The sequence below is a fragment of the Megascapheus bottae genome, chromosome 7, assembly GCF_031878675.1.
Source record: "Megascapheus bottae isolate mThoBot1 chromosome 7, mThoBot2.hap1, whole genome shotgun sequence".
Classification (NCBI taxonomy): domain Eukaryota; kingdom Metazoa; phylum Chordata; class Mammalia; order Rodentia; family Geomyidae; genus Megascapheus; species Megascapheus bottae.
In genome coordinates this window covers 13235588-13262392 of record NC_143515.1, presented here as the reverse complement: position 1 = coordinate 13262392, position 26805 = coordinate 13235588, and the positions used below count along the sequence as shown (strand labels likewise).

At 41.6% G+C, this 26805-nt stretch overlaps 1 pseudogene; it reads left to right on the top strand.

The window, feature by feature from the left end:
• The window catches only part of LOC150060342 (ubl carboxyl-terminal hydrolase 18-like), a 113610-nt pseudogene that overhangs the window by 4769 nt on the left and 82036 nt on the right, over positions 1-26805 (top strand).

Genomic DNA, 26805 nt, shown 5'->3' with positions numbered 1-26805 from the left:
ATAGATCCTTACCAGGAACTCTAAGACTAGATACCCTTACATGCACCATACGTGTACCCAAATGCACAAATATCCTAGCAGTATTCAAAAACACCCTTACAGGCACCCTAACATGTATCCCAAGTGTACACTCACATATACTCTAATATGTGTCCTATTCCTAAAAGGTACCTTAATCCTAACACTCACTAACATGTACCATAACTGTAACATGCACCCTAACATATTCCCTAGACATGAAATACATACAGAATCAAGTACTCAAACACACACTCTAAATCACATAGGTGTCCTTACATGCACCCTAGCATGCACCCAAAACCTACAGCAATGCTTGCCCTAACATGTAAACTAAACCCTAACACTAACAGGAACCTTAAACCAAACATTATCTAAACATGCCCCCTAATATGTACCCTGATATACACCCTAACTCTGCCATACTAACATCTTAACTTGTGCCCTAACCCAAACTACAACAAATTACTGTCATGTACCACCAACCTTATGCCTCACCCTAAAGCATCTGCTAGCCCAAATCCATATGTAACTGCATAACTCACACTTTTTACAATCCTAATCCACTCCCCAAACCTATATAACAACTTTCCTAACAAATTCTCTGCTCCTCACCTGTTCACTAACAAACTTTGAAGACCATTCCATAATATATCTGAAACCCTAACGCATCCAAATAGTTCTTCCTCACTCGTTCCTTAACCTTCAACCTTTCCTGAACCCTTAGAGAACATTTTCGTCCCCTACATCCCCAACTTCACATTTTGTCTACCATATGCCCTACACTCTGCCCCAACCTTAAACTTGACCTGTTCCATAATCCAAATGCTAATCTTTTCCACAACGACTACCAGATCCATAACATTAACCCATTCACTAAACATAATTCCCTGTCTTTCTGTAACACGTAACACTGACCCTAACTTATTAACCTGCTATGTAAGGATAACGGAAAACCCACCACCAGCTCAAACCTGTTTCTGAACCATGACTACAAATTTTATTAGAACTCCCATGCTGAGTAACCTCAATAATACCCAACCTTAACTTTATCCTTAACATCAACAACCCTACATCTGAACCCCAATCTCAACCATACCAACCCTAAACACAGTAGCCCTAACAACCCTAACCATGTAATATCACCATTGACACTAAAAACACTACTCCTTAAGCCTACTGCTCCTCCCCTGGCTTTTAGGGATGGGTTGGGGTTGCTGAAATGTGTTTGGAACACACCTATGCTACTAATTAGAGTTAGTAAATGGTTTAGGCTAAGGCGTAAGATTGGTGGGCAGCTTATGATACATGGTAAAGTTATGGATCCCCTATACAAATCCTGACCCTACCATTAACATCAACAAGTCTATTCTGTACCATTAAAATCAACAAGTCTGTTCTGAACCCTAATTTAAACCATAAAATCCCTAACAATAGTAAGCTTAACAACTCTACCACCTACCACCACCCCAGACAACTAACAACCTTAACTCCTTAACCTACATCCCTACCCCAACTTAACTGACACCACAGTGTCCTGCATCCTTGGACGTAGGTGGTCTTCTTTTGTCCAATATTACAGAGAAACATAGCACTCTATCCCACACCCTCACACATGTACACACGGCCGTGTATGAACAGAGTGTGTCAGAGTTGGTTAATGGGTTAGGCAACAGTGAACGTATGGATTTGCGGACAGAGAGCTTGGTTGGGGCCTAGAGTCATCAGTTGTTCTGACACTTCACAATTTACCAATCAGGAAAGAGGAGGCCTCCCTTCCTCATAAATGCTTTCATCCACTTTTCTCTAAGTACCAAAAGCAAAGACACTGGAGGCCTAAGTTGGACCTCGGTCCACCAAAGAAGATACTGGGCTGTATACCCAGACTCTACGCTCACAATTCAAAACATGAAGACTGAACAACTATAGTCATCATTGTCATCACTGTTGCTGTTTTCGTCATCACCATCACCTCTTCTTCTCCCTCCTCCTCTTCTTCTCTTGCTCCTCCTATTTCGCCTCCTCCAACTCCTCCTCCTCTTCTTCCTCTTCCTCCTCCTCCTCTTCTGCTTCACTTCCTCTTCCTCCTCCTACTCTTCTTTTTCTCTTCTTCCTCCTCCTCCTCCTCCTCCTCCTCCTCCTCCTCCTCCTCCTCCTCTTCTTCTTCTTCTTCTTCTTCTTCTTCTTCTTCTTCTTCTTCTTCTTCTCCTTCTTCTTCTTCTTCTTCTCTTCATCCTCTTCTTCTATTCTTCCACCTCCTCTTCTGCTTCACTTCCTCTTCCTCCTCCTACTCTTCTTTTTCTCTGCCTCCTCTCCTTCTCTTCCTCCTCCTCTTACTGCTTCTCCTTCTCCTCCTCCTCCTCCTCCTCCTCCTCCTCCTCCTCCTCCTCCTCCTCCTCCTCTTCTTCTTCTTCTTCTTCTTCTTCTTCTTCTTCTTCTTCTTCTTTTCTTCCTCCTCTTCTCTTATTCTTCCTTCCACTCCTCTGATTCAGTTTCTCCTCCTCTTCCTCCTCCTGTCCTCTATCTCCTCACCCTCTTCTCCTTCTCTTCCTCCTCTTCCTCCTCCTCTTATCTTCCTCCTCTTCTTCTCTTCCTCTTCCTGCTCCTCTTCCTCTTCTTCTCTTCCTCATGCTCCTTCTACTCTTCTTCCTTTCTACTTCTTCCTCTTCTTCCTCACCCTCCTTCTTCTTCCTGCTTCCCCTCCTCCCTACTCTTCTTCCTCCATTCATCCATTCTTATTTTTTCTTCTTCCCTCTTCTTTCGTCTTCCTTTATCCTTCTTTTTTCTTTTCGTCTTTCTTTCTTTCTTTCTTTCTTTCTTTCTTTATTCTTTCTTTCTTTCTTCCTTCCTTCCTTTCTTTCTTTCTTTCTTCATCTTCCTTCTTCCTTTCTTATTTTTTATTGTTCTTCCTTCTTCTTTCTTCTTTTTCTTTCTCCTTCATTCCTCCTCCTTCTTTTTGGGCCACTCCTGTGGCTTGAACTCAGAGCACAAGCACTGTCCTTTGGCTTTATCATGGCAATGCTCTAACACTTGATCCATAGCAAGACTTCTGGCTTTTTCTCTCTGTGGTACCAAAGACTGCTTTTTTCTGTTTGTGGTACCAAAGAATTGAACCCACAGTTTTGTGTATACTAGGCAAGCACTCTACCATTAGACCAGGCTCCTGGCCCCTCTTCAGTTTGTTTTCTGACACTGGGTACATTTTCTCCTCAGAGTACACACAGGCAGAGGAAGTTAACACACCACAAAGGCTAGGCATCCAGGAGCCTGGTTAAGTATAAACAAGACCTGGAAGGTCTGACAGAGAAGGAAAAGTGCTAGGATATGCCTTCTGCTTTCCTCCAAAGATTGTTATTAGAAACTTGGCAAAACCCCACTTCTGAGGCATAAAATGGAGAGCTTAATGTGGAGTTGCTGACCTAGCCTGTGGAGAGCTGTGAACATAATACCACTGGAATTCAACCATGTAAATTGAAATACATTTAATGCATGATAAAAATGTATAAAGATGTATATAATGAAAGCATAAGCATCTGCCACAGATCCCCTCATTCCCTAACCCCCATACCCTATACAGGACATTGCAAAAAGCAAAGTGAAGACTAAGAGCTGAGGATACAGGCTTAGGATAAAACTGCTGTGGCAAGAGGTGTTCTGACAATACCAGCTTATCAAGCAGGAAAGCATAGACTGCCCTTCCTCACACGTGTCTTCATTATATTCACCAGGCTTTGGTATGAATATGACTGGAAGCACAGTTAAAATTCTGATATAGATTTAAGACACGAGGTTGGAGACCTAAATTTGGCATGAGTCTATGAAAGCAGCTTAGGGGTAGGAGGTGTCAGTCAGGCCACCTCAACATTAGACCACAAAATCAGATTTATCACACACAAATCCAAGTGTCTGGACTCCACATTTTTTGATACTCAGCACATGTTGCCCCCAAAGTACTTACTGTCAGAAGAAATCAACAAACAACAAAGACTGAAGATGCTAGAACTGCTTCACAGGTGAGTGGGATCCTGTATACTGTCAGAGGAAGACAAAACAATTGCTAGTTCAGTTCAGTTCAGAACGTGTCATTTAAATCATTTGCTGACTGCTCAAGACTTTGAATTTTAAAGGGTGTTGGTTGGATATTCTCACTTACTGAATGTACTAGGACAGAAATGATTGGTAAAATACTCAGGCACTGTTTACCCTCATTTTTCTCGCTTAAATAAATGAACATAAAAGAAACACATAGTCATAAATAACTGTGCCATTAGTAGTTTCAACCCCAAACTTGAAACCTGAGGAAAATTTCTCAGTTAAAAGAAAAGGTATACCCAGCAACAACACAATATACATTTTTCTCAGCAGCACATGGAACATTTTCCAAAATAGATCACATCTTAGGCCATAAAACAAACCTGGACAGATTCAGAAACACTGAAATTATTCCATGCACATTCTCAGACCACAAAGGCATCAAACTGGAACTGAACACACATCTCCACCAATGAAAACCCTGTAACTCATGGAGACTGAACAACACATTGTTGAATCACCAATGGGTCATCGAAGAGATCAGAACAGAAATCCAACACTTTATGAAATTTAACAGTAAGGAGAACACAAAATACCAACTCCTTTGGGACACAGAAAAGGCAGTACTCAGAGGAAAATTTATGGCGCTGAGTGCCTACAACAACAAGTTGCAAAAATTGCAAACCAACAAGTTAATGTCTCACCTTAAGCTCCTGGAAAAAGAGCAACAAACCAACCCTAATCCCAGTAGAAGAAAGCAAATTATTAAAATAAAAGCAGAATTAAATGATTTGGAATCCAAAAAAACTATAGAAAGAATCAACAAAACAAGGAGTTGGTTCTTTGAAAGAATTAACAAAATTGACAAGCCCTTAGCAAATCTTACCAAAAAAAGAAGAGAGCATATAGAAATAAACAAAATCGCAGATGAAAATGGTAATATCAAGACAGAAATTACCAAGATCCAGAATATCATGAGGGAATACTTCTCAAACCTTTATGCCAACAAATTTGAGAATCTAGATGGAATGGATGAATTTCTAGACAATGTTAACATCCCCACACTGAACCAAGAAGACCTAAGCCAACTCAACAGGCCTATTTCAAGCTCTGAAATAGAAATGGCAATTAGAGAACTTCCACCTAAGAAAAGCCCAGGGCTAGATGGATTCACAGCTGAATTCTATAAGGTCTTCAAAGCAGAGCTCACACCAATACTCCTGAAGCTCTTCAATGAAATTGAAAATGAAGGTTCCTTACCAAACTCATTCTATGAAGCCAGTATAACCCTCATCCCCAAACCAGACAGAGATTCATCAAAGAAAGAGAACTACAGACCTATATCTTTTTTTTGCCAGTCCTGGGCTTGAGCTCAGGGCCTGAGCCCTGTCCTTGCACTTTCTCAAGGCTAGAGCTCTACCACTTGAGCCTCAGCACCACTTCTGGCTTTTTTCTATGTATGTAGTACCGAGGAATCGAACCCGGGTCTTCGTGCATGCTAGGCAAGCACTTTAACCACTAGGCCAAACTCCCGGCCCCAGACCTATATCTTTTATGAACATCGTTGCAAAACTTCTCAACAAAATACTGGCCAACCGTCTACAACAACTCATCAAAAAAATGATACACTATGATCAAACTGGATTCATCACAGGGAGGCAAAGCTGGTTCAACATATGCAAATCAATTAATATAATTCAACACATCAACAGGAGCAAGGACAAAAATCACATGATTGTCTCAATAGACGCGGAAAAGGCATTTGACAGGATCCAACACCCCTTTATGTTAAAAGCTCTGGAGAAACTAGGAATCCATGGCACATTCCTCAATGTAATAAAGGCTGTGTATGAGAAACCTCCTGCTAGTATTACACTTAATGGTGAAAATCTAAAGCCATTCCCTCTAAAATCAGGAATGAGACAAGGATGCCCACTCTCTCCACTCCTCTTTAACATAATACTAGAATTCCTAGCCAGTGCAATAAGGCAAGAAGCAAGCATAAAGGGGATCCAAATAGGGAAAGAGGAAATAAAACTATCCCTCTTTGCAGATGACATGATTCTGTATTTAAAGAATCCTATAGACTCTACTCTCAAGCTCCTTGAGCTGATTCAAAGCTTTGGAAGGGTAGCAGGCTATAAAATCAACCCTCAAAAATCAACTGCCTTCCTTTACTCCGACAGTGAGAGGAACAAGGCAATAATCAGGAAAGAAACTCCTTTCACAATAGCCTCAAAGAAAATAAAGTACCTAGGAATTAGCTTAACTAAGAATGTAAAGGACCTTTTTGACGAAAACTTTAAAACCCTAAAAAATGAAATTAAAGCAGAACTAAGGAAATGGAAAAACCTCCCATGCTCCTGGATTGGAAGAATCAACATTGTGAAAATGACAATCTTGCCAAGAGCTATCTACAAATTCAATGCAATACCCATCAATATCCCAATGACATTCTTTAAAGAAATAGAAGAGGCAATCCAAAATTTCATATGGAATAATAAAAGACCCCGTATAGCAAAAACACTTCTTAGCAGAAAGAACAGCGCTGGAGGAATTTCAATTCCAAACTTTAGACTCTATTACAGAGCTATAATTATCAAAACAGCTTGGTACTAGCACAGGAACAGGCCTGAAGACCAATGGAATAGAACTGAGGACCTGTTGGGGACCGACTGTGGGGTCAATAACCTTGGACCTGACCTTGGACCTACACAACTGTATACACAAGGAAGTAATTCTTATCAGGATGACTTTAAGCAATGTCAATCAGTTCTTATCAGGATGACTTTAAGCAATGTCAATCAGTTCTTATCATGATGACTTTAAGCAATGTTAATCCTTTCTCATTTATCCTGTATGTGATTTGTTTACTATTTTGTATGAATGTAGCCTCTGGCAGTTCCCTAGTTTTAAGAAGAGTATTTAAGGTCGGAACTTAAAATAAACAAGACAGAGTCTTAGGCGGAAGTCTGGAGCTCACAGCCTTCTTGGACTGCTGACTTGGGCTGTAGTCCTCCCGAACTCCATCTGTTTGTCTCTCTTCTATTTTTTCCTAGTCCTTGCCCCTATTTCAGGAATCCCAATCCGCGAATCCTGGTTTGCTGCCGGCTGGCCCCGGCAACTGGCGCGCCTGAACAGGGACCCTGAAAATCTGGGATGAAGGCGGAGGACCCCGCTGTGGTGAGTAACACATCGTAGGACTGATAAGAGAGGATTTTAAGAGAGTGAGAGAGTGGGAGGCTGTATTGTCCAGAGTAAAAATTATAGCTCAAGTTAATAGCTATACGTCATATTTACCGATCTTAACAGGCTTAATCGAAGCCCACGGAACGTGGGTGGAAAAAGGGGTGCTTCAGAGCTTCCTACAGTTTCTCGAGGAGGCATGCCCGAGGTCTATAGAGGAGGAATTCCAAAAAGCCTGGCAGCGGATAGGAAAAAGAATTCAAGATTATTATAATGTATATGGCCCCGAAAAGACCCCAGTAGAGGCTATTGATATATGGAATTTAGTAAGTGAATGCATAGATCCTCAACATGAGAATGCTGAACTTAATCTTGAATTAAGGGAACTTTATGAATTAAAGGACCCTTCTGAAAAACCTGAGGCTGAGCCATATGCCGCAGCCCAAGAGAGTCTAAGTGAGATCTTGAAAAGGGAACAACAACCAGTAGATATTGAGTATCAGAATTCAAATTTTAATATGAGGGAGGAAAGTTATGATGAGCCGATGGAGGACCGGATAGCTACGATAGAAAAGAGGTTAGAAGAAATCCTACATCTACTATCTAAAATGGGGAAAGAGCAGAGAGCCCCCCCAGAAGTAGGAAGGAAATATGACCCTCAGGCCACTATGGTGTCTGATTCTAAACCTTACCCCTCACACCCACCGCCTCTGGCTGCAGCCTTACGGCCCCAATCCCTTTTTCAACCTTTCAAGCCTAAAAGCCCTAGCAACAAGTCCCTTTTAACAGGCACTACAACCAGGCACAGTGCATCGCAATTAAACCTGGCTCAGGCTGCTAGAGAGAGGGAAGATATTTCAGGGCCTCGATGCTTCCCTAGTTTAGTTGATCATGATGAACAAGTATACCATCAACCTGTTACTGTTAAACTATTGCAGGATTTCAAGAGTGCCTGCTCCCAATATGGGCCAACTGCCCCTTTTACTCAAGTAATATTGGAGGCCGCGTGTGCTGGTATTGTATGCCCAAATGACTGGAAGCGGCTTGCCAGAGCATGCCTTAGTGCAGGAGAGTACTTATTATGGGAGACAGAGTTCACTGCACAGTGTCGGGCTAAAATTGAAACAAATAGGTCTAAGAACCTGCCTTACACTTTTGATCAGTTGTTAGGAGAGGGAACCTATAAAAACACCAAAGATCAATTGGGCTATGCAAAGGAAGCCTATTCACAAATAAATGCTGCAGTGAAAGAGGCTTGGAAAAGGTTACGTAATTCCAATCGTACAAAAAATTTAGTAGAAGTTAAACAGGGACCAAATGAACCTTATCTAGAATTTTTGTCTCCATTAATGGAGACTGCAGACTTCTTAGTACAAGATGAGAACGCAAGGAAGATTATAGTTAGACACATAGCCTATGAAAATGCCAACGCCGCCTGTCAGGCGGCTATCAGACCCCATAGGAATAAGGGAGGAATCACAGACTTTATTTCACTGTGTGCTGATATTGGACCCTCCCATGTACAAGGCCTTACTTTAGCCGCTGCTCCTCAAGGAAAGACTGTTACTGAATTTCTAAAATATAGAGGTCAGTGGCATTCCCGGGCTGCTAGACCCCTTGGGAGTTGCTTTTCTTGTGGACAAATAGGACATTGGATGACGCAATGCCCACGCCACGCCAGGCAAAAGAGAGAAAAATCACCTGACACATGTCCACGCTGTGGTAAAGGGAAGCACTGGGCTAAAGATTGCAAGTCAGCAACAAATCGCAATGGCCGCCCGTTTTCGGGAAACTGGAGAAGGGGCCAGCCTCTGGCCCCGTAAAACCATGGGGCAGTCCCTCCCTCTTCTCGGCCACAAGTACATCTTCTAACAACCCCCCAAAATCAGTCTCCAGCCTCTTCCGTGCCACCCCAGGCAGCGCAGGATTGGACCTCTGTTCCTCCACCTGCTCAGTATTGACCCCAGAGATGGGGACACAAGCTCTCCCCAAGGGGGTCTTCGGTCCCCTTCCCCCGGGAGTGGCTGGATTGCTGTTAGGGAGAAGTAGTTCAGCCCTTAAAGGGATACAGATTACACCTGGCAAAATTGACCAGGATTTTACTGGAGAAATCAAAGTTATGGCCTCTGCCACGAAACACGTGGTATCGATCCCAGCTAGTCAAAAATTAGCACAACTAATACTTGTCCCTTTATCTCATGGGGAGACTGCTAATTCTTCTGCCCCATGCAGACAGAGAGGATTTGGATCCTCTGATATCTATTGGGTACAAAGCATAAAACAAGAGAGGCCTGAGATGACTATATTTATACAAGAAAAACCCTTTAAAGGAATATTAGACACAGGAGCAGATGTGTCTGTAATATCTAAAAAGCATTGGCCAGCCCAATGGCCCCTGACAACCTCTATGACTTCCCTACAGGGGATTGGGCAAGCAACTGACCCACAGCAAAGCAGTGCGATCCTTGTTTGGAGAGATGAGGAAGGGCACTCTGGTCATTTTCAGCCATTTGTCCTGGATCATCTGCCAATTAATTTATGGGGTCGTGATATCATGGAAAAAATGGGAGTGTATATGTTTAGTCCTAGTGCTGTGGTCACTAAGCAGTTACTTGATCAAGGCCCCCTCCCCTTTAGGGGACTAGGCCGAGTAGTACAGGGGGAGCTAGAGCCACTCCAACCCCAGTCTCACCCCCCGAGACAAGGATTAGGGTATTCTTTAACGGGGGCTGTTGTTTGCCCTGCCCCTCATGCTGATCCCATAAATTGGCTCTCGGAAGAACCGGTATGGGTCAAACAGTGGCCTCTCTCTCTAGAAAAGATCGTTGCAGTTCAGCAGCTGGTACAGGAACAGCTGGACTTGGGACATGTGGCCCCTTCTAACTCTCCATGGAATTCTCCAATTTTTGTTATAAAGAAAAAGTCAGGTAAATGGAGGCTGTTACAGGATCTGAGAAAGATAAATGCAACTATGGAACTGATGGGAGCCTTACAGCCCGGCTTGCCTTCCCCCATGGCAATCCCAAAGGATACTTATAAGATTATTATAGATTTGAAGGATTGTTTCTATACTATACCCCTGGTGCCTCAAGACTGTAAGCGCTTTGCCTTCAGCGTCCCCTCTGTTAATTTTAAAGAACCCATGAAGCGATATCACTGGCTTGTGCTCCCACAGGGCATGGCAAATAGCCCAACTTTATGTCAAAGTTTTGTAGCCAGAGCCATTTCTTCCACCCGTGAAAATTTTTCTTCTGTTTATATTGTTCATTATATGGACGACATCTTGTTGGCTTGTTCTGACCCTATCATTGTACGACAAGCCTTTGCACAACTAAAACAAGATCTGAGCCTCTTTGGCCTTATAATAGCAGCTGAAAAGGTTCAGGAACACCCCCCTTTTACGTATTTAGGCCATATATTAGGCCCACACTATTTTAAAAGCCAAAAAATACAATTAAAAACTTCACACTTAAGAACGCTTCATGATTTTCAGCAATTTTTAGGAGATATAAATTGGCTTCGGCCTTATTTAAAGCTGTCCACAGGAGAGTTAAAACCCCTCTTTGATCTCTTAAAAGGAGATACCAACCCTACATCCTTGCGCAATTTAAATCCCGACGCCAGGAGGGCCATCCAAATCGTAGAAAAGGCAATTTCCCAGCAACAAGTGACCTATTGTGACTACTCTAAACCATGGGGAGTTTACATTTTAGCTACTTCTCACTCCCCAACTGCTGTATTGTGGCAGGATGGCCCACTTTTATGGTTTTATCTACCGTCAACACCCGGCAAAGTGCTGACCCCCTACTACGAATTGGTAGCTAATCTGATACATATGTGCCGAGTGGATTCCCGTAAATATTTAGGTGAGGAACCTCATTTTATCTGTGTCCCATATAATTCACAACAACAAGATTGGCTATTCGCCCATTGCGATTGTTGGGCCATTGCTTGGGCCAATTATACGGGAAAAATTTTGCATCACTACCCGTCTAACAAACTTCTCCAATTTGCTGCGTGTCATATGTTCCTATTTCCTTCCATAGTACAGGCCTCGCCGCTTTGGTTTTTACAGATGGATCCTCTAATGGAATGGCTGCTTTGACCATTAATGGGAAAACTCAATCATGGGTTATGGGGTTTTCCTCCGCCCAAGAGATAGAATTAGAGGCTGTTTTACAAAGCACTCGTCCTGTTACAAGATGAGCCCTTTAACTTATACTCAGACAGTCAATATGTAATTCGTGCTCTTCAAGTCATAGAAACTGTTCCCTTTATTGGAACTACTAACTCCAATATCCAGACCCAATTTTGCCAAGTACAAACTTTGCTTTGTTCTCGCAACCACCCCTGTTTTTTTGGCTTCATTCGAGCTCACACTAATCATCCTGGCCCTTTAAGTGAGGGTAACGCAGTTACTGATTCTGCCACCAGAGTTTATTTAACTCAAGTTGAACTTGCTAAGCAGTCACATGCCATTCATCATCAAAACAGCCGAGCCTTGTGCCGACAGTTTAAATTATCTAGAGAAGCGGCACGTCAAATAGTTAAAACTTGCTCCAACTGTGTGCCCTTCTCACCAGCTCCTCATTTAGGTATAAATCCACGAGGACTGCTTTCTAATCACATTTGGCGGATGTCACACATGTTCCATCATTTGGCCAATTAAAATATGATCATGTTACTGTAGATACTTATTCTAATTTTATCCTGGCCACCCCCCCTTGCTGGGGAAGCTACTAAACATTGTATTTCTCACTGCATTCGATGTTTTGCTGTGATGGGGATTCCCTCGCAAATAAAAACAGATAATGGCCCTGGCTATGCAGGCCAAGCTTTCAATCCTTCTGCCATTCTTATAATATCACTCATATTACAGGCATTCCTTACAATCCTCAAGGTCAAGGCATCGTGGAGAGAGCTAATGGATTATTAAAACATCAAATTGCTAAAATACAGAAAGGAGAGTTGTATCCTGCTACCCCTGTGAATATACTTAATCATGCTTTATTTGTTTTAAATTTTTTGAATCTGAATTCAAATAATTTATCTGCTGCTCAGCGATTCTGGGAAAAAAAAGAGAGCAGCGTGCTTTTGCTTTAGTAAAATGGAAGGATCCCCTAACTGGTGCATGGCACGGACCAGATCCTGTTCTAACCTGGGGTAGAGGGCATGTATGTGTTTTCTCACAGGAAGAAAATGATGCCCGTTGGCTGCCCGAAAGCTATGTTCGGATTGTGGAGAGTGACAGTGGTCATCCAAGCAGCGACTCATTGGACCTTCACCCCCAACCCTCCAGTATTGCATCCAGTAATGGGGAAAAGACCTGAATTCATGTTTTTGTGTTAAGTGTAAAAGTCTCTGTTTCTTTGTCTTGTTCGTGTTACATATTTTTTCTTGTCCAGTTTTGTCTTTGAAATTGGTACCAGTTTTAAATATGGATCCTTATGATTTTTCTAAAGTTTTGTTTTGAACCTGGTTCTCACCTGCAAGAGTAAAATTGGCAAAGCTCTCTTGACACAAACTTCCGGAAAATGAATGGCCAATATTAATTTTGTGCACTTTAAAATCTTTGAGTATGAGTGTGTATGAATGAGTGAGTGAACATGTTCAAGGTTTAATCAAGAAAATCATTTAGGTTTGAATTATTGCATTGTTTTAAAGAAGGGGGAGAATGGAACATTAGCAAAAAAAATGTACTTGATGTTCGTATGACAGCTCTTAAGTCCCATTAAGAAGGTCGAATCAGTAGATTGGAGAGAGAACTCCGAGAGCATCAAGGGAGACACTTGGAGCAGAGAAAAGAGCCTCAAGAACCTACTAGTAAGGTCCCAGAACAGCAGAGACAGATCACGTTGAAAACTACTGCAGCTTCTGAAGAACGAGGAATTGCCAGCACTTCAGATCCACCAACAGCCAATATCAAGCCAACTCCTGTTGTTTCTACTCCAAGTAAAGTGACAACTGAAGCTATGGCTGGGAACAAATCAACACCTATGGCCAGTAGCCGTCCAATGGTCACATCTGCAACAGTCACCAATCGAATCACTCCGCAGATCTAAGCCCCAGATGGATGAATTCCCCCCCGAGAGGAATTGCAGTCAAGTATGGGATAAGAGGGGATGCTCTCTGACCAACCTAAGACAGGGCCTTCAGCTTCATCTGAAGAAGTTCCCCATGACGGGTAAGGCAGAGTCAGCGATCCACCCAACCTAAGACAAGCAAGTCCGCATCTTTTAAAAGAAAGACGGGGGAGATGTTGGGGACCGACTGTGGGGTCAATGACCTTGGACCTGACCTTGGACCTACACAACTGTATACACAAGGAAGTAATTCTTATCAGGATGACTTTAAGCAATGTCAATCAGTTCTTATCAGGATGACTTTAAGCAATGTCAATCAGTTCTTATCATGATGACTTTAAGCAATGTTAATCCTTTCTCATTTATCCTGTATGTGATTTGTTTACTATTTTGTATGAATGTAGCCTCTGGCAGTTCCCTAGTTTTAAGAAGAGTATTTAAGGTCGGAACTTAAAATAAACAAGACAGAGTCTTAGGCGGAAGTCTGGAGCTCACAGCCTTCTTGGACTGCTGACTTGGGCTGTAGTCCTCCCGAACTCCATCTGTTTGTCTCTCTTCTATTTTTTCCTAGTCCTTGCCCCTATTTCAGGAATCCCAATCCGCGAATCCTGGTTTGCTGCCGGCTGGCCCCGGCAAGGACCCAGATATTAAACCACAGACGTATGGCCACCTAATCTTTGACAAGGGAGCCAAAATTAGAATGGAAGAAAGACAGCCTCTTCAGCAAGTTGTGCTGGCAGAACTGGTTAAGCACCTACAGAAAACTAAAGTTGGATCCTTTTTTGTCATCCTGCACTAGAATTAACTCCAAATGGATCAAAGACCTGAAGGTAAAAGCTGACACACTGAAAACTTTACAGGAAGGAATAGGAGATACACTAGGCCTCCTTGGCACAGGTCGAAACTTTCTTAATAAGGACCAAGAATCACAACAAATCAGAGAAAGGCTGGATAAGTGGGACTGCATTAAACTGCAGAGCTTTTGTATGGCAAAGGACATAGCTAGTAAACTAATCAGGAAGCCTACAGAGTGGGAGAAGATCTTCACCAACCAAACAACGGACAAAGGTCTCATATCTAAAATATATCAACAACTCAAAAAATTGAATCACTCCAAAACTAACCTCCAAAGTAACAACCATCCCATTAAAAAAATGGGCCAAAGACTTAAAGAGAGTTTTCTCTGAAGAAGAAATGAAAATGTCCTATAGACACATGAAGAAATGCTCAACATCTCTGGTCATAAAAGAAATGCAAATCAAAACAACTCTAAAATTCCACCTCACTCCAGTTAGAATGGCCAGGATCAGGAAAATGAATAACAACAGATGCTGGAGGGGATGTGGCCAGGAGGGATCACTACTACACTGTTGGTGGGAGTGCAAACTGGTTCAACCAGTAAGGAAAGCACTATGGCAGTGCCTCAAAAGGCTAAACATAGAACTCCCCTATGACCCAGCAATTCCACTACTTGGCATTTACCCAACCATCCAGAAACAAGGACATACTAAATCCACTAGCACAACAATGTTCATTGCAGCACTATTCACCATAGCAAAGATATGGAACCAACCTAGATGTCCCTCAGTTGATGAGTGGATCAACAAGTTGTGGTATTTGTACACAATGGAATTATATGCTGCTTCAGAAAGAATGACATCGCCCCATTTGTTAGGAAATGGAAAGACTTAGAAAAAATCATATTAAGTGAAGTAAGCCAGACTCAAAGGAACTTAGGCTCAATGGTTTCCCTCATTTGTCATAATCAGTAGAAACCTTGGGCTCTACTAGCAGAGATCTGCAATAGAGCAAAATCTTGATACATAAGGCCATATAATCTGAAGCTAATTGAAAGGACCTCCAGGATATTGAAACAAAAGCCACATAATGAATGATTGTTGTCCTTAAAGTACTATGTTGTATCTCATCTCCTTTGCTGTCCCTTGGTTATCTCATATTGGTATAATATCTCACTTTGTTATCTGATATATTGAATTTATTTGTATTTGGATATTTGAAATTTGATAGGGAAGGGGGGAAAACCAAGACGGGTGGGGGTGTGGGGGGGGAGGGAAATGGGTACCAAGACATGTGAAAGGGTATCAATGTATGTGAATTAATGCACCTTCTATTTGGCAAATATCATGTAACCCTTTTACTAATTACAATAAAAAATTATTAAAAAAAAAGAAAAGGTATTAGGCAGTATTAGGTGTAGGTATTAACTATTAGGTGACTTAACCTGAAAGAGAACAAAATGGGGGAATGGCTTTTTTTTAAAAAAGCATATTGGCCCACTCCAGCAAAAAAAAAAACCTAACAACCTTACAAAAACACAAGGCAATGGCAGGGCACAAGTGGCTTACACTTGTAATCCTAGCTACTCAGGAGCCTGAAATATGAGGATTACAGTTCAAAACCAGCATGGGCACTAAAGCCTGTGAGTCGCTTATCTCCAATTAATCACAGGAAAACCAGAAGTGGCAACTGTAGCTTAAGTAGTAGAATGCTAGCCTTGAGCTGAAGAGCTCAGAGACAGTGTCAAGGCCCAGAGTTCTAGCTCCAGAACAGAGCAAAAATGAATAACTAAACAAATAAAACCACAAGGCAAAGTGGGCAAGCAGGACAGATAGGCCATCTACTCACGAGAAAACCTTACTTCGTTCTGTTTAAAATTCCATTTTGGAGGGCCCTCTTCCATTGTTGGTAGAAGTAGGAAAATCAAGTTTCTAGGCCTAATGGGGCAAAATCTAGAGATCCCATCTAGAAAAAAGAAACAAAAGCAAAAATGGGCCAGAGGTAAAGCATTAAATGATAAGCATTTCCTGATAAGTTGTGCCCCTGAGTTGAAATCCTAATACCTTCAACAAATTCCAAACTATAAAGTATATTGTTCTATTGTTTTCTCTGAACTGAAAGACAGTGGGGCTGTTCCTCTTTACATATGAACTCACCCAAACAACATGGGTTAGAAACAAGAATGCAACGCTCCACGAAGTGCGCTTCATTACATAATTGAGAATATTTGATTCTAACTGACTAGTTTGCAATCCTAGTAAGTAAAGCTACTTTTAGCAATTTTTATGACTCTAATGAAGAATGTGCATACATACAGGGAAGACAATCAAATTCTCTTACCCTTTTATAAATGGAGTTGAACAGGTCTTAACTTTAGGAAAGGTACAGTAGTAAGTATAAAGTCATGTCTTTGTTCCAAAATCACAGAACTTATGCATCACTACATTTGATAACCATTAAGAACACTGAGATTAGTCTCGGTTTATGGGCAAGATAATCAATAGCATGGGTGTTTGTTCTACTTCATTATCTCTACTTAGATCTCTTTATCTTAGATGAGCCCAACTGACAGGGGAGGATACAAAGGAGCCAGGATCTGAGCTTGGTGATGCACTTTACGAACAGTGGTATCTCAGGATGATGGGCTACTACCTGGAAGTCTAAGACCAGGATGTAGCATCATATGAGCAGCATGTGCCTGGGGTCATTTTCCCTGATGTCCAGTTGCTCATAGGCTGCAGATTGACAGCTTCCCCTGATATGGGCATCAGAGACTTAACTTCCCAGCATCCTCCAGGTTTTTCAGTGACATATGAATGTGCTTAACCTAATCCCCCCCTTGTGTCCTCACAGACTCCTGAGACCACGCCCACTGAATACTTGCCATATTCTCTTTCCATCCCTTGCAATTCTCACAATCATTCCCCTAGACAAATATTCTTGTCGTCATTCTGCAACTGAGGGAAAGAGACTGGGAGACATTAATTGACTTGTCAATACAATGCCATTCAGTTTGGTGGCATTTTGAATCTCCTATTGTTACCCAAAGCCCTTTCTTTTTTTCTTTTTTTTTGCACATGGCCTCATAAGCACCTACTGCACATGATAGGTTTATAGTTCACTGGTGTCTTTTTTCCAAGTAACATACTTGAGAAATTAAAGTCAAACTAATAATAACTCTGACAGTGCTAACGAAATACTGACTTTAGAAGTCAAGTCAAAAGAAGAATGACGTTATGTAAGTTCCCCTAAAATGAGAAGCAAGTGTGTTCAAGTCTTTCCCATCACCACTTTTGATGTTGACTTACAAGGTCTACGTTTCCTTAGAAAATTATGAAGAAAAACAAACCCTTCCATTTTATAGCACAGTGATAAATATCATACTGGACTATGGATTGTTAATTTGGCAATGAAAGCATAATCAAAGGTTTATAGAGGGTTTAGACTGATTTTATCTTGGTCATTAATAATCACATTTATTTAATGCTAAATTTCTTTTTTCTTGCAGGCAGATAAGCTTGAAAGTTCTCAGTAAAGTAAGTAACTATTTTTGAGTTTGTGGGTCATGGGGTTGAACTCAGAGTGGGTGCTGTCCCTGAGCTCTTTAGCTCAAGGCTACCTCCCTACCCTGGAGCCAAGTCCCACTTCCCATTCTCTAGAGGTTATTTGGAGATAAGAGTCTCAGGTCCTTTTGTGCCCTGGCTGGCTTTGAATCTTGATCCTCAGATCTCAGCCCGGAAGGATGACAGGCCATTATTATTTTTTAAACAGTGAGTCACAGCTGTGGGGAGAGGACTGAACTGGGGGATTTCAGGACTGGCCCTATCTTCTGCCTGTGCAAACTGCAGAAATTTTCTAGCTCTCTACCACTTCACTTTTCTCCTAGGGCTTGTAAGGCAAAAGGAGAGTACTAGTCTCTACTTTGGAATCTGGGGTGTGCCTTGTGAACTGACCTGGTACAGGTCACACATTGTTTGTGCTAGAATAGACTCTACTAGGTATAATCAAACAAGTACTTATTGTATAAACATGTGCATTGCACTTCGTGGAGGGCTTTTGCAATGCAGAAATAGTCTTGGATCACAGCCCTCACTAAGAGGAGAAGCATCTTTGCAGAAGATAAACAGGAATGTGTGTGTGTGTGTGTGTGTGTGTGTGTGTGTGTGTGTGCTTTAAAGTATAAGTTGGCTAGAACCTTGTGGCTACTTGTGTAATCCTAGCTTCTCAGGAGGCTGAGGTTTGATGATAGTAGTTTGAAGCCAGCTTGGGTTTCCAGTATTTTACTTTTGGAATGCTGGTGTTGGAAGCAGTAGGGAGGGGCAGGGATTTATGGATGGCTTCCTCCTCCTAGAGCTAGTCACTATTGAATGGGCAGGCTGGCATTGTGGCATACCAGTTTAAAATCTGAGTCTTCTTTCAATTTAGTTTTCTCTTTAGATGCATGAGAGATAGTACTACTGTGAGAATAAAATGTGCCAAAGTATCTAAAGTAAATAGATCTTGCTTATTCTAGACACTTGAAGTACAAAGTTTGCCTCGCTTCCCCATTAAAAATCCAGGGCAAAATAGATACTTACTGATCCGAGCATGGGTGGCTCATGCCTGTGATCCTACGTACTTAGGAGGCTGTGATCTGAGCATCAAGATTCAAAGCCAGTCTGGGCACAAAAAGACTTGAGACACTAATCTCCCATTAACCTCCAGAAAAGATGGGAAGGTGGGGCTTGACTCCAGGGTAGGGGCCCTAGCATTGAGTTGAAGAGCTCAGGGACAGAGCCCAGGCTGAGTTCAAGTACCATAATCTACAAAATAATAATAACAATAATAATAATACAAGCTAGGTGCCAGTGGCTCAGGCCTATAATCCTAGCTACTCATGAGGCTGGATTTGAGGAACTCAGTTCAAAGCCATCGCAGTCATAAAAAGTTCATGAGGTTCCCATCACCAATTAAGCACCAAAAAACCGGAAGTGGTGCTGTGGCTCAAAATATTAGAGTGCTAGCCTTAAACTGAAGAGCTCAGGGTGTCTTCAGGCCCAGAGTTCAAGCCCCACTGCGAACAAATTAATAATAATACAGAGATAGTGAACACTGGTGCCTGTAATCTTAGTTATTTAGAAAGGTGAGATCTGATGTCACCATTCAAAGCCAGGCCGGGCAGGAAAGTCTGTGATACTCTTAATCTTAAAGTAAACTAACAAAACAAGACAGTAAAACTGCAGCCCAAGAGCTAAAGCACTATTTTTGAGCAATAGAAACTCTGGGACAATATCCAGGCCTGCAAGTACCAAGACCTGCATAAACACACAAAACAAAACACACAAAAACACCACCATGAACACCAACAACAAAAATAGAGACAAACAGACCTAAAATATTTTTTAAAGGAAAACAGAAAGAAGGGAAAGGAAGAAAGAAAGAAGAAAGATTTAAAGGAGGAGGGGGAGGAAAGGAAGAAGGTAAAGAAAAAGAAGAGGGGAGGAGTATGAAAGGGAAAGTTGGATATGTTTATTTTATAACAGAAAATTAAAAGTAGAAAACCTAGAGATTTCACTCTGCTTTTCTAATTACACATGATTTTTCAAGTTCAGAGCCCTCAAGCAAAAAGTCAGCTGTGTCTTGATGAAATCAAACCAGGACTCCCCTTTCCACAGTCTTCAGGCAGTACTCATGGGCTTTCTAGCCCTCTCCTGGGAGTTGCCTGAGAGCCCAGGTCCATCGGATTGAGCACTTTGAACTCAGGTTCAAAGACCCCAGAAGACTCAGTGGGGAGTTTAGAAAATCACTTATTAGCATGGATACATTGCCTTTGTGATTAATCCATAGATTTACTTTGCTTTGCTATCCATAATGAAATGTGTATTCTATTTCTAGAGCCATGAGGGACAACAAAACCTTTCAAAGAAAGCAACTGAACTGTTGGCTAGATTCATACAGAGCAGGCATCTATTGGCAAATCGTTGCTGGATGTTTCTTATCTATGAAGTACATGTGACTCAAAACAAATTCAAGGTCATCCTAGGTTACAAGATATCTTAAGAACCTCCCTAAATAGCCCCAGCTCTTGGGATCTCATCTGCATAGCCCTGATTTATAATGTTTCTTAGACTTCAGACACCTGTGAAAATATGTGACCTCATCCAACAAAAAATGCACATTTATTTGATGACGTATAAATATATCATAAGGCAAATGCATAGGTATTGGTACTGAGGGCCTAGCACCTGCGTGGCTTCCTTGATCATGCTTCATGCTATACCACTTGAGCAGTGCCTCTAGCCTGACTTTTTATTGTTTAATTGCAGATAGAGTGTCTGGGACTTTTCTGCCTGGCCTGGCATTGAGTCTTGATCATCTAATCTTGGTCCTCTGAGCAGCTAAAATTATTATCACTTGTCCCAACTCCCCCCCCCATTTTTTGCCAGTCCTGGAGCTTGAACTCAGGGCCTAAGTACTAACCTAGGGTTTTCTCAAGGATAGATCTCTACCACTTAAGCTACCCCACTTGTCCTGGTGTTTTCTATGTATGAGATACTGAGGAATTGAACCTAGGACTTTGCACATGCTAGGCAAGTTTTCTACCACAAGGACAAACACTGAGCCCCTAGATAGGCTCATTTTAATGGACTTTTTTCTTGTAAGCTTGAGGCATACATACAGTGTAATGCTTCATGCATGCTAGGCAAGTATTCTAGAACTAGGACAAACTCCTGGCCCCAAACTCCTGGACTTATTTCCAGTTTTTTCTGTGTATCTTGTACCAAGGAGTCAAACCCAAGAGTTCATGTATGCTAGACAAGCATTCTAGCACTAGGTCATGCTCTCAACTCCCACTCTGGTTTTGAGTGGCAATTTAGAGACAGGAATTTCATGGGGAATTTTCTGCCCAGACTAGCTTTGTACTGGAATCCTCAGAGCTAATCCTTGCTAGTATTGTAGACATGAGCCATCAGTGCCATATATATATATATATATATATATATATATATATATATATATATATATCTTTATTTCTTTGGTTTCTCTTGCCAGTCCTGGGCTTGAGCTCAGTGCCTGAGAACTGTCCTTGGGTTTTTTCTCAAGACTAGAGTTCTACCACTTGAGCCTCAGCATCAGTGTTCGCTTTTTTTCTAAGTATGTGGTACTGAGGAATTGAACCTGGATCTTCGTGCATGCTAGGAAACACTCTACTATTAGGCCAAACCTGGCCGTGCATGCTAGGAAACACTCTACTATTAGGCCAAACCTGGCCCTCCCTCTCTCTACCTCTCTCACTATTTCTCTCTCTCTCATTCTCCCTCTCTCATTCTCCCTGTCTCCTAAAGCAGCAAACAAGATGATTGGGAGGGGGAAGGTACCCTCCTCTTCTCAATCATCTTCTTTTCCCTACTGATATCATTTGCACTCTTTAGGCCAGTATGAGCTATTTAGTTGCCATATCATATCTCAAAATATTATGGTAGAACATATCATAAATGTAAAGTAATTGCTATTGAACTATTTTCCTCACAATGGAAAAGAAAACAATACAGGCCATAGAAGCCATTTTACATCGACAGCTAATTTGTACTAGTTTGAGACTTAATCATTTGTAATAAAAATTAATTGATCAGTTGTCTGGAAAACAGATTTCATACAGTTGCATTGAGTTCTTAATTTTTGTTAACTAATGACAGTTTAAAAAGTTAGAGGGGAGGACGATGGCACCGCCACAATAGGGATGCTGCCTAGCTCTCTCCCACAAAAAGAGAGAACCAGGGAATCCCACGAGCCAACTACCTTAAGAAATCCACAACCACAACTTAAGAAGCAATGGAGGAGGACTCAAACCAGAAAAGAAATCCAGATAAAGCTTATATCCAACATTCTCAGAGAATTTGAAAAACAAGGACCCCCTCCCTCCCCTTGCTACCGGCTCCAAGTCGGAAAAGCCGTGGCGGAAGGTGCTGGGCCAGGAAGCCCAGACCGCCAAACAAACCACCATAGACAGGGCCAACAAGCGGCAGAAGCCAGACTCAGGAACCAGTGCAGACCAGACCAGCAAGCAGTGGAACCCAGATACAGAGCACAGGCTGCAGAGCAGCTCACAGCCAAACGCAGAGAAGTGAGTAGCCCAGGGGGTAGCCCAGTGGGTAGACCAGCAGTTCCCCAAACCCATCGAGAAGCAAAGCTGGTGGCAAGCTATAGAACTTAACTCAGACCCTTCCACTCCGCCTGAGAAAGACTAGCAACTGCAGGGGCAACATTCTCCTCCCCCAGGCCATTGACTGGAGACTGACAGGCGGACAGGGGCTAGGACCCAGCACCCCACCAAGCGAGTTGGGGTCGTCCCAGCCCCACTCTCCCAACAGCCTCCTCTCCCAGGCCATTGACTGGAGACTGACAGGCATTTGGACTCTAAGACCCAGCACCACCAAAGGGGGCAGAATTGTCCCAGCTGACCCGCCCAACAGGTTCCTCACCCAGACCACTGATACGGAAGTGGGGAGCGCTGAGGTCTTGCCTTCCAACAGCGGGTGGGGTGTGCGGGAGTCTAGTATCCAGCATCTCTCCCACCCAAATCTTGAGCAGGGCACTCTCCTGCTGGGAATCTCCAGCACAACAGCACCAAGGGACCCCACAAAGTCACAGACAGACTCTCGGCCAAATTGATGGAAACACAGCAGGGAACTGAAGGGCCGACCCGTAGCCAAGCTCACCTTCTGAGAATCAGAAAGGCGTGGCCCCGTCCTTGGAGTCAACGTCTTCGGCTGGGCCCGGCCCCTGAGAACAGAGCGGAAAACAGCTGATCTAGGGGAGAACCCATGGAAATTCCCAAACTCCAGACCCTTGGACTGGGGCCCGCCCCTATAAGCAGCCCAGGAAAACCAACCATCCACCCAACCTGCTGTGACTGAAACGCGCTGATCTATCCTATGGCTCACTGTGAGGTGACTGGTTGGGCTGAGAGCTAGTCATGCAGCAGCACACAATCTCTGGGAACAGGCCGAACACCTGCAAAAAGTGCAAGCACTGACCTAGTCAGCAGTGGAATCAATTTGGCTGAACCACAGGTATAAACAGATTCCCAGGACCACCAGTCCCAGTCCAAGTAAAGACCTACCGACCACAGAGCGAATCTACAACAACAGTGTTCGATGCTTAGGAGAGTGCAAAGACAAATTATGACATACCTAAATTATCAAAGTCCCACACAAAGCCCAAAAGGAAACAACAGCATCCCAAGAAATGACCATGATGAGACACGAAATATGACTCAAATCAAGGAGATGATTTTGGAAATGACTAACGATATTAAGGCTGAATTCCAAATACACAAGCAAGAAATTTCCAAGGAACGCTTCGAATTCATAAGAGAAGTGTCTCAGCAGACATGATCAGCTCAGTGTCCACACTTCAAGCAAAATTGAAGGCATTAATCACCAGATTGACTGAGATGGAGAGTAGAACATCAGGAAGGAAGATAAATCACAAGAGCTGGAACAGAGTATCACCACCTTGGAAAGATTAGTCAGAATCCACCAGAGAGAACTCCAGGACCTGGCAGATGCAGCAAAGAATTCAAATCTTCTTATAATAGGGATTGATGAGGGTGCCCAATTTCAGGAAAAAATCATAGCATAGAACTTCCAGAACCTCAAAAGGGAAACTACTCACATTATTGAAAGATTCAGGGCTCCAAATAGGCAAGATCCTAGAAGGAACTCATCTAGACATATCATAGTAAAGACACTAGACCCAAATAACAAGGAATTGATCTTAAATGCTGAAAAAACAAAGAAAAAGCTATACTACAATTGGAAAAAACTAGACTTAAAACAGATCTCTCCATGCAAACCTTAAATGCAAGAAAACTTGGAAAAGCATCATTCATGTCCTAAAGACCAACAACTGCCAACCAGGACTGATATATCCAGCAAAACTAGTATTTACATTTGAGGGAGAAACATGAATATTTCACTCCAACGAGAAGATTTATGAATATGTGCACCCTAAACCAGCATTACAAAATTATTAATTAATCGAGAACAAATTGTAGAATATCAACTACCCACCATCAAGAAGCAAATATCAATAATTCACTAAACACAAAAGGTGAAAAGCAGAGAGAGAGAAAGGAACTTAGAAATAAAAATATATAATGACAATGTACACTGACCACTTCTCCATAATTTCCCTAAATGTGAATGGGATGAACAATCCAATCAAAAGACTCAGAGTAGCAGACTGTATTAAGAAACACCACCCATCCATAGTTGCCTCCAAGAGACCCACCTCATTGCCAAAGACAGAAACAAATTCCAAGTGAAAGCATGGAAACAAATTTTCCACTCCAATACACCATGCAAAAAAGCAGGAGTAGCAATCTTAATCTCTGACAAAATTAACTTCTCAGTAAAATCAGTACATAAAGATAGAGATAGCCATTATATATTAGTAAAGGGTACAATCCATACCCATAATATTACAGTTATAAACATTTACTCCCCCAACACGGGAGCACACAAATTCATCAAACAAACTCTCTTATAATTACAAAACAAGATAGATTCAATCACAATCATAGTGGGAACCCTCAATACACAACTCTCAACAAACGACAGGTCAACTCAACAAAAGTTAAGCAAAGACACCACTGACTTAAATGACACCATAGTCCAGATGGACTTAACAGACATAAACAGAGTCTTCCACCCTATGTCGAAACTTATTGCATTTTTCTCAACAGCACATGGAACACACTCCAAAATAGATCATACAATAGTTCTTACAGAGAACTTAAGCAGATACAAGAGGACTAATATAATCCCATGCATTCTATCAGACCACAGTGGAGTCAGACTAATTCTGAACAATAGAATCAAAGTAAAAAAACATTCAATCACTTGGAAGCTGAACAACACACAACTGAATAACTCCTAAGTAACAGATCAGATCAGAAAAGAAATTAAAAATTTCCTTGAATGTAATGACAATCAAGAAACATCACAAAGGAACTTATGGGACACAAGAAAGGCAGTTCTTAAAGGCAAATTTATCGCACTAGGAGTGCAAATTAAAAAAGACAGAAGAAGAACACGAAAATAAACTAAAAAAACTGAAGAACCTAGAGAAGCAAGAAAAAGTGAATCCTAAAACAAATGGACAGAAATAACAAAAATAAAATCAGAAATATCAGAGATTGAAATAAGTTCTACTATACACAAAATTGATAAATCAAAATTTGGTTCTTTGAAAGAGTCAACAAAATAGACAGACCCCTCACAAGATTAATCAAAAAAAGGAGAGGGGAGATTCAAATAAACAAGATTAGAGACCCCACGGGAACAATCACAACTGATTCCCAAGAAATTCAGTCCATAATGGATAAGTACTATCAGGGCCTATATTCAAAGAAACAAGAAAATCTAATAGAAATGGATGATTTCTTAAATAAATATAGGCTACCCACACTGAACAATGAAGAGGTAAACAAATTGAACAAAGCAAACTCTACAGATTGAAATTGTGGAAGCAATCAGGGAAATGCCAACCAAAAAGAGCCCAGGTCCAGATGGTTGCACTGTGGAATTCTACAAGATGTTTAAAGATGAAATAACACCTATATTCTTGAAACTCTTCCGAGAAATAGAAACAGAAGGAACAATACCAAACTCATTTTATGAAGCTAATATTACTCTCATCCCCAACAACAACAAAAAAAGAAAACTACAGAACTATCTCTCTAATGAACACAGACGCAAAACTCCTCAATAAAATATTAGCCAACAGAATCCAAAAACAAATTTGAAAACGTCATACACTATGCTCAAGCAGGCTTCATCCCACAGATGCAAGCCTGGATTAACATTTACAAATCATTCAATGAAATACATCACATCAATAGAGCTAAGGATAAGAATCATACGATAATTTCTCTGGATGCAGAGAAGGCATTTGACAAAATACAACATCCATTCATGTTGAAAGCACTAGAAAAATAGGAGTAAGAGATACATTCCTCAAAATAGTGAAAGCCATATATGAAAATCCTACAGCCAGTATTATACTCAATGGTGAAAGACTGGAACCATTCACCTTAAAATCAGGAACTAGACAGGGATGCCCACTCTCTCCACTTCTCTTCAATACAAGGATGGAACCCTTAGCCAGAGCAACAAGGCAAGAAAAGGACATCAAAATGATCCACATAGGCAAAGAAGAAATTAAACTATCCCTATTCGCAGATGACATGATCCTCTACTTGAGTGACACAACAAACTCCACTTCTAAACCTTGAGAATTAATAAACTATTCAGCAAAGTGGCAGGATACAAAATTAATCTTCAGAAGTCAGCACCCTTCTTGTACACCAACAATACACAAACAGAAGGCCAAATCAAGAAAATGAGCCTGTTTGCAATAGCCTCCAAAGAAAAAAATACTTAGGAATATACTTAACCAAAGAAGTAAAGGAATTATTCAATGAAAACTATAAAAGCCTAATGAAAGAAATTAAAGAGGACACTAGGAAATGGAAAGACATCCCATGCTCATGGCTAGGGAGAACCAACATAGTGAAAATGGCTATACTGCCAAAATTAATATACAAATTCAATGCCATTCCCATCAAAATCCCAAACACATTCTTTACAGAAATAGAAGATATAATCCAAAGATTCATATGGAACAAGAAAAGACCTAGAAT